Below are 6,228 nucleotides of genomic sequence, written 5' to 3' on the forward strand. Positions count from 1 at the left end.
ACTCCAACCTGGCCAAGACGAATCTCTCGACCCGCTCAGGACAACTGCCTACAACCCTGAACCTATTAGAAGTATAAAGTGCGCGATTTTTTAAGGCGAAAGCCTTTCCAGCCCGTTAAGAGCGCGAATAAAATTGGAATGCGGTTCTGGAGTTTTAAACTTGAATTAGAATACCGGCATTGCAGCCACAGCTTGTGACAACTTCAAGACATCATTAATCGGGCTTTGCCGCCTCTTTCGCTAGCCAGCGAACTAATGTCACTGGCCGCCTATTTTATCCTTAATGTCCTCGAATGCGATGAATGAATTCGGCGCCCTGTAAACTTTTCCCCATTTTCTTCTCAACAAAACCTTGATCTACATCCTAAGAAAAGGGAAATTCTCGTCGCAGTTTTTCTTTTTCTTTTTTTGTAATTGGCAGGCAAACCGAGAAAAGAAAAGAATTTTTACCTTCCTCGCTAGTTTCCGCTTCAGTTGTAGGTTCCTCAGCTGAAGTAGAAGAAAGATCTCTTCAGTTACTTGCGTTCCCATAGAGATGATGCCCAGGGTCAAGGTCCCGTTGTGTTTAATCTTCGCGATCGTTGTTGAGCTTGTTCTGCGTGCTTAACTCAAAATTAGCATGTATTCCCGCTGCTGATGGGATCGTGCGTAATGGAATCTTGCGTCGAAGTCGCATGTCGTAACAGGAAACATAAGCGTCGTTTTCCTAACCAAACATATTAATACTAATATGAATAAGGCAGATGCGTAGGGAGAACCGCAAGCTGGAGATCCGAAGAACGTTTTGTCGACGCTCACATGGTCCAAGCAGGCAAGGAGCACTTATAGTTAATAACAGACTGGTACGCTGCAACTGTTGTTATCGCTTTCCTCCGCCTGGGATTAGAAGGTAAGAGTAAGAGATTTTATAGCAGTATATTAGAGATTTAATAAAACCTACCCCTGCAATTTCACTCCCATTTACGCCTCAGCGTTACGATACCGCCGGCAAGTACAATAACACTACGTAAACCCAAATTTCGCCACTGCGTCATGACTAGTTGAACATGCCAATTTGAGCCTGAAAACAAACTCTTCCGTCCTGGCACAAAGTGATCATTGTAATGGGTTGGTTGCCTCTTCTTTTTTAATGTGAGAACATTAACGATTAATTCTGTGGCGACTTCCAGCCCAGGGTGGAGTCGTGATAAAAGTGAACACGAAATGCTGCTTGCTGCTAGCCAGCGAAGGCATTACTGGACGGGTAGAGAGTGTTAAGGAGATGTGGAAACGTAGTTATATGCTGCCGTACTGAGTAACTTTGCAGTGCTGCTAACACACGTAATCTTCAAGCGATACCAGCTAGCTGTTCTTTTTGTCAATTTTATAGCAAAGAGGAGAGGAGAAATAAATATTGGAGCGTTTTACTCTTTTTGGGAAGAGGGAGGAGGGTGGGCCGATGTTCAATGAAATTGTGGCGTCTACGCACGCAAAAAAAAAATCACAGTTGAAGCTGCCACGCTCATCGCGGTCGGAGCTGGCATCGACCGCAAGGGCGACAGGCAACTTGCGACGGCACCTGTCGAGAACTTTTGAGAGCTGTGGCAGAGAATAAATCCAAAGAATACCAACTCCGACGAAAAAATGGACCTTGATATAAATAACCGCATGAAACCGTTTTAATACGCAGGACTAACTATGGACTTGATTGCGAACAGAAGTTGTTGAGTTTAACCACGAAATGAACGCTGGACACCCCTGGTGACACGTCCACAGTATGCGCATCTGGCTTGCCCCGCACGGTTTAAGGAACTTCGCGGCCGTACTCCTCAACTGTACCACATCATACACGACTTTACGTTACTGCCATAACGTTCTTAACGGCGTCTACCGCACTGAAATAACGGTCCCATCAGCTCGTGATCTTGCAGAAGACTGTAAGTTCATATTTTGTTCGTCCATTTCAGACGCTCAAATCATGCCGCTTTTTCCTGCTACTCCCTTATTTTCTTGCTATATAGAGGGCGCTACCTCAGTTCCAAGGTTGCTGGAAGCTCTAACTGACCCATGCTAATTAGAGCTTCCAGCCAAAAGCAAGCAGCAAAAAGCAGACAGGCTAGGATGGCGTGCAGAAAAACTCACTTGATGTCGTGGTCTTTTTCCTGGTGTCTGAAAAAGTGAGGTACATAAATCTAGCTTTGAAGAGAGCATTAGGTAAGAAGAAATCTAGCTAAGGAATACACAAGAAACTAGGTGGTTACTGTGTGTTCCCAGGAGCCCCAACAAAGAGCTTCAGTTTTGCGCCAAAGAACAGCTTGGGCGCATTATTTGGTCACTCTGCGTGCTTCTGACACCATCAGACTAAATGCAGGAGCTGTGCCGCTAGCTGAATAGCTTTTCTCTAATGCCGCGTCTCATGAAACGAAGAAGGGCGGCTCTCTAAAGTTTAACAATATGTTTTGCTGGGCAAGTTGGAAGTAATTCAGATTGTGGACCAGCGCAAAACGGACAAAGGACCAAGGAAAGAGAAGACGACACGGGCGCTTCTTCTCTTTCTTTGGTCCTTTGTCCGTTTTGCGCTGGTCCACAATCTGTCTCTAAAGTTATCAGGAACTGGGCACGCGAGGTTTAAGTTCCCTTCCCTAGATTTCGTAAAATATAAAATTCGTTTGGTCATTGTCATGATCAGCAAGATTACGTTTAATGAAGGGCGAAGGCCGACGCGTCTATCACTCGGAAAGCTAAACAATTTAAGCACAGGGCTAAGGGCTGCAGGGAACGATCAGTGCTTATAGAATATTCTTTACGTTGTGCCAATAGCATCATTCCTTACGGCTCAGCCGTAAGGCTGCGCTTGGATGGATGTGAATGAGTAATTACTCCCTTGTTATCTTTTATTTGATAGACTAAAGCACATAAAATCCCGAGCCTAGCTTCCGTTTGCTATAATCTGCATGAGAAAACTAACACAGCATATCCGTGGTAGATACGGCCTTTCGCACGTTTCCTCATGCCGCGGACTCACCCCGTGTCGAGATAATCGATCAGACTTCATTATCATCGATCCAATCTGCGCTCACTGCAGAACGAGGACCTTTCTCCTATTTGTCTCTAGCATTGTAGCTCTTGCCTTGTATATACGTGTCCCGTTGCGGTTGCGCTCTTCCCCTACAATCAGTGCATACTTACTCGCCCAAATTTCAGCTTTTCTCAATATGATTTTTAATCAAAACCGTCCTGCTCAAGCCACGGCCACTCTAACCCCGGAGAATTCCGGGACTCCTGCGCCCATTTGATTACAGGCCGACCAGATGCTACGTTTGCCTTACGTTGGAATCGACTCCACAACCGTGAGCCACCATCGTTTATATGCTCTTTGCATTTCATGCTCTGGCTTTGGCCGTTACTTCTTCCTGATATCAGCTACGGTAGTGTTAGCTCGGGTTCGGACGTTTCGTCTCAAGATGTGAATAAGTGAAGGAGTGAAGGAATGAGCCATTATGTAAGCGAATGAGAAAACATACTATTACGAAGATGTAACTGATGTGTTAAGAAAACTGGCCTCTTAGATTGGCCGCGTTATTAACTTGCTCCGCGACTGTTGAGTGCACCGCACCGGAGACAGTGCAACAGAAGTGAAAATATATGCGTCGCGTTGGTACTTATTTTGGCCCTGTCGCCGCTGCGCATTACAGTTATATCGAACCAGTTTCCCAATACGTTCCTATTGTTAGCGTCCGTCGGGGCGGAATATCCAACAAAGTAGTATGAAGCTAAAAGTTAGCCATTGAAAATATTTTGGAAACCTCTGTATCTGGACATATTTTACCCACTTCTAAATATTCTCACTCAACTATAAGACCAATCCTCAAGCCGTGTCCACTTTTTGATCAAAACGACAAAGTAGCGCATCTGCCAGGTGTAACCACGAAACAGGGGTCGTTTCTTAGCCATGCCGGGGAAAACGTATGGTGCCCCTTAAGACCTTAATCTTTTTAAGGCAGGAAGAACCCTTTCCTTCTCCATTAGACACCTCTTGGTCTTTACGTGCTCTAAAAGGGCCCCAATATACTGCAGACAAGTAAACCCTGCTACGTAGCTACTTTTTAGCAAAGGCGAAATAAGTTGGCTTCTGGTTCGTGTGCAGGGATGTGCTATGTCCTTACCTTTCTTTTTTGTTTGCCGTTGGGCTGAAATAGCATCAGAAAAGCAATTTAGTTATCTCTTGTCTTGGATGCAACATTTTCATCACCTCTATGTCCTCCCCATTCGCGGCAATGTTCTTGCGTCCGTACTGCCAAGGCTGACCTGAATGAATCATCCAGGTACAAACTAACCTGGATGACAATACGCAGTAGCCATGTGTTTAAAAGCACATGCAGAATGCATGGCCACGATATAGAGTACAATTCATATAAGTCTACGTAAGTAGGGCAATGGGTTACTTAAGCAACCAATGTCAAGAAGAAGAAGACGTACTTGAAAAAATGAAGATATCCTCAACAGAATAACAGAATGCATATGTTTCTATGGGCAGTAGGCGGGAATGCACTTAAAGAGACCCTGAAATATTTTGGACAGTCCCAAAAATTTAGAAATCATTTTTAAAAATCTCTGCTCGCAGTGGCTCGCAACCGATTAGGGCGACACACCACACCGCGCGTTCCCTACCCCGATGACGTCAGTGGGCAGACAGGGCGAGCTTCAAGGCTGACGAGCTTCTTTTATTTTGTGCTATCGAAACTGCGCGTGCAGACTGGTGCTGCAACAAGAGTGCCTGGGGTAAGTAATGCTGCAGGTAAACAGAGTTTTAGACAGGTAACCATTCCTGAATGCTGTAGCCGTCTAGGACAAACAAACAAACAAACAAACAAACAAACAAACAAACAAACAAACAAACAAACAAACAAACAAACAAACAAACAAACAAACAAACAAACAAACAAACAAACAAACAAACAAACAAACAAACAAACAAACAAACACAAACAAACAAACAAAAAACTGAATTCAATGAATTGGACATTTTTCCGGCGTTGAGGACATCGCTATATAGCCGTTAGCTTTGGCATCGACATCGCAACAACTTCTTGCGTTCGACAGTCGACCGATAAAAATATGTTATGCACACGGTGCAAGGAGAGGGTGCTCTTAAGAATAGGTTTGCCTAACTAACTGAATAAATGGCTTCGACCGATGCTGGCCTTGAGGTAGTTGCACCCAAGAAGGAGTGGCCAAACTCTATAACTATCACTCCGCTAGCCAGGCGAAGAAGACAAAATGGCGGAAGCAGTTATTTCTCCCCGGTACACAGGCCCATCTGCTGATGGGTACTTCTGTAACATCCTTGTCGGAGTTGTGTTCCAGGATTTATTATACCAGCACAAGATATTCCCAGCTTTATGCATTATGAGGTTGTTGGTTTATTCGACAGACGTCAGGACGATGTACCTATAATGATTCTGAACTCCCACACATGCGCGCGCACACACAAGCAATAGATGTTTTTTGATGTCATATCTTTCTTTTTAGTTGTCCCACTGGTAATAAATACATAACTCCGCTGCACAAGCGACATGTTTAGCTTCTGCATTTCTTTCCACAAGGTGGAACAGGCCGCGTTTGAACCAGCTGTGACAGTTGAGTCAGAGCCGCTAGGCCCTGGTCATCGCTGCCCTTTTCCACAATATAATTTCAGCTCTATTAATTATTTGTACTAGTCCATACAATTCGCATCGATAGGACTCTCCTTTTTTTTGGTATCTTAGGGAGCAGCATGCACTTAAAATCTTCGCCAATCTAATCTGAAAACGTGCTTCCTTTTATACTTACTGTTTGCAGGAAGCGGAGGAGCTGAAAACGGGAAGGAAAAAAAAGTTTTGGTTTGTGATTGCATTCAAAGAGGAGTCTGTTTCGTCGTGAAGGACAAGAGGATACAGAGGACAGTTTTCTTGCCGAACACGACAGAACAGGGTTTTCGCAAGCGCACGGAACAGGAAAACCTGAAAAAGACATCTTGGCTACCGAATACGGCCACCCTCAAGTGGATGCTAAGCAGCCACGAAGCAGAAAGCCATTGCTCTCTTTTACGTCATCTCATTCTAAGCTGGTGAAACGTGCCGTGGTGAAGTCATGCTATCACAACGCGCTTAACAAATCCTGCATGCACTCCATGCAAGATAGTTTCCTTCTCCAAACCGATCGGCTCGTTAAGGCTGGTTATCCCAAGCAGCTACTAGTATCAGTGTC

Source organism: Amblyomma mixtum, chromosome 7, assembly GCF_055824585.1.
Source record: "Amblyomma mixtum isolate Tamu chromosome 7, ASM5582458v1, whole genome shotgun sequence".
Lineage (NCBI taxonomy): Eukaryota > Metazoa > Arthropoda > Arachnida > Ixodida > Ixodidae > Amblyomma > Amblyomma mixtum.